Source organism: Carcharhinus amblyrhynchos, chromosome 4 (assembly GCF_965287045.1).
Source record: "Carcharhinus amblyrhynchos chromosome 4, sCarAmb.v2.hapA, whole genome shotgun sequence".
Classification (NCBI taxonomy): domain Eukaryota; kingdom Metazoa; phylum Chordata; class Chondrichthyes; order Carcharhiniformes; family Carcharhinidae; genus Carcharhinus; species Carcharhinus amblyrhynchos.
Genome location: NC_137327.1, coordinates 100,794,854 through 100,798,251, shown reverse-complemented (window position 1 = coordinate 100,798,251; position 3,398 = coordinate 100,794,854).

The following is a 3,398-nucleotide window of genomic DNA, read 5'->3' as shown; positions in this document are numbered from 1 at the left end:
TCTGACATAAGGTATAAAAGCATTTGCTGCCTTAAATATTTTCCATATGTACATGTTCATTGAATCTTAAAAAAGGCTTGTTTAAAGTCATGATTGTACAGTTTACAACTGATTCCTTGGAGCATTAATGCTTGGAACTTATTTGTAATATAAAAACATACCAATGCACGTACTATTCACCACACATCATTATTTCTAATCAGACAGAAAGAGTAATTTTTAAAGAACAGGCAATGTCTCCAGAACCAAAAACAAAGGGCTGAAGACTCCAGATTGTCTTCAAAGCCTAGGATGTAGATTTCCAGTCTGAAGAGCAATACATAGCAGCAGTTAGACTTGTAGGCACAAAAGGGACATACACACATTTAAGTTTTAGTAGATAAATAATATTTTATTTGGTATAAACAAAGAACAACCCAGCACGGGAAACAGGCCCTTCGGCCCAACAAGCCCGCACTGCCGCATCACCCTGCACCTATTCTACCCTGCGTATCCACAAATAGAACCCCTGACTTAGCCAGATTCAGAATAGTGTCAATTTGGTAAAACCAATCAGCCTAAGAGCACATCTTTGGGGTGTGGGAGGAAACCGGAGCGCCCGGAGGAAACCCATGCAACCACAGGGAGAATGCACAAACTCCCACAGACACAGGCCCAAATCCATGTATCTGCACAGCTAGCAGTGCTAGTCACCGAGCTGTTGCGGCGCCCGTCTACTGGTCCAGGATCAAGCACACACACCGACACGAAGTACTAGGCCACTCCCGGAACCTCCAGGAGCAGCCCACGCACGACCCACCGTGTGCATGCCCCTCGTTTGACAACGAGGTGGACCTCCACCTGCGGAGTGAAAAGACAAAAACGTTAATCACAAGCCTGCCTTTCCAGTGTCTCCTGAGGTTCTAACCCTTATTCAATAACCCCTACCATAACCCTCCATCCTCGTTTCACTCATGTGCCTATCTAACTGAACCTTAAACGAGTCCAACGTTCCCGCCTCCACCACCCCACTCGGTAGCGCGTTCCATACCCCCACTACTCTCTGCGTAAAGAACCTTCCTCTCATATCCAAATTATACCTCTCCCCCCTCACCCTTAAATCATGTCCTCTTGTATTCGTAACCAATCTAGGGAGCAGTCTCTCACTATTGACCCTGTCTATTCCCTTCAGTATCTTATATACCTCTATCATGTTACCCCTCAATCTCCGTCTTTCCAAAGAAAACAGTCCCAGTTTCTCCAACCTTTCCTCGTAACCCAACCCCTCCATGCCAGGCAACATCCTGGTAAACCTCCTCTGCACCCCTTCCAGAGCCTCCACGTCCTTCCGGTAGTAAGGTGACCAGAACTGGACGCAGTACTCCAAATGCAGTCTAACCAATGTTCTATACAACTGAAGCATTAGACGGCAGCTTTTAAACTCTATACCTCTTCCTATAAAGGCTAGCATTCCATAAGCCTTCCTGACAACATTCTCCACTTGTGTCACAACCTTCATGGATTTGTGAACCTGCACTCCCAGGTCCCTCTGTGTTTCTATACTCCTAATTTGTCTACCTTTATCACATAGCTCTTCTCTACATTATTCCTTCCAAAATGCATCACCTCGCATTTGTCCGGATTAAATTCCATCTGCCACCTATCTGCCCAATGCACCAACCTATCTATATCCTGTTGTATCACCTGACAATCCACTTCAGTACCCGCCAACCCTGCCATCTTGGTGTCATCAGCAAACTTGCGGATCACACCACCTATGCTCTCTTCCAAGTCATTTATGTAGACTACAAAGAGGAGAGGTCCCAGTACCGAGCCCTGCGGCACACCACTGGTAAGGCAAGACCTCCCTCTAACAAAGCCATGTTGCATATCCCCAATCAGACCGCAACGCTCCAAATGCTCATACATCCTACCCCTAAGTACTTTTTCCATTAATTTCCCTACCACCGATGTCAAACTCACCGGCCTATAATTCCCAGGGTTATCCCTACTACCTTTTTTGAACAGCGGTACCACATTTGCCACCCTCCAGTCTTCTGGGACCTCACCTGTGTCCAAAGAAGAGACAAAGATTTGCGCCAGAGGCCCAGCAATTTCATCTTTCACCTCCCTAAGCAGCCTGGGATAAATACCATCAGGCCCCGGAGCTTTATCCGTCCTTACACTACCTAGAAGCCCTAGCACTTCCTCCCTCGTAATAGATATTTCCTGCAGCTGATCCTCAGCTCCCTCTAACAGACCGCACGATTCCGAACCCCTCTCCTTTGTGAATACCGACGCAAAGTATTCATTCAGGAGCTCCCCCATTCCCTCCGACTCAATACATAACTCCCCGCTTTTGTCCCTAAGAGGACCAATTTTCCCTCTAACTACTCTCTTGCTCCTAATATAGGAATAAAATGCCTTTGGACTCTCCTTAATCCTACCAGCCAAAGCCATTTCATGCCCTCTCTTCGCCCTTCTAATTCCCCTTTTTAGCTCCCTCCTACTCTCTCTATATTCCTCCAGCGCACTCTCCGTACCCAGTCGTTTCGACCTAACATACGCCTCCCTCTTCTTCCTGACCAAGTCTTCGATACCCCCTGTAATCCACGGCTCTCTAATCCTACCTTTCCCATCCTTCCTCTTAACCGGAACATACCTCCCCTGCAACCATTTCATTTTGCCTTTAAAAGCCTCCCACTTGCCAACCGTGGACTTGCCAGCTAACAGTCCTTCCCAATCAGTGTCCTGCAGCTCTCTCCTAATCCTGCTATAGCTCGCCTTTCCCCAGTTCAGCACACTCCCGTTCGGCCGGCACTCGTCCCTTTCCATTTTTATCCTAAAGTAGACGGACTTGTGGTCACTATTAGCCACATGTTCGCCTACCTCTACCTCTCCCACCTGCCCCGGCTCATTACCTAACACTAAATCCAGTATAGCCCCTCCCCTAGTCGGACTAGTTACATACTGCTCTAGAGACCCTTCCAAAACACATTTCACAAACTCCTCTCCCTCCTTACCCCCAGCTCTAGGCCCCCTCCAATTCACCCCAGGAAGATTAAAGTCACCCACTACAACCACCCTATTCTTCCTGCACCTATCCTGTTCCTGTCTTTAAAATAAATCCACTGTGATTACTTGGGGAACAATGCACATAATTCAGGCATCATTCATCTTAATTGTGTGAATTTTTATGACCTTTGAAGTTGATTCAAATTTGATCACGGTTGCTGGAGCTGTGAGGCAGCAACGCTAACCACTTGCTTCGCTGTGCTACCCTGAGACAAACAGTGATCTGTAAACAGAACAGGGCAACAGTGAGAGATGAAAAAGCTTGGCTCAGGAAACCTCCAGTACAGTACCATACAGTACCTTAGCATAGGAATACATATGAAACATCTGGGAAGAAGCAATAA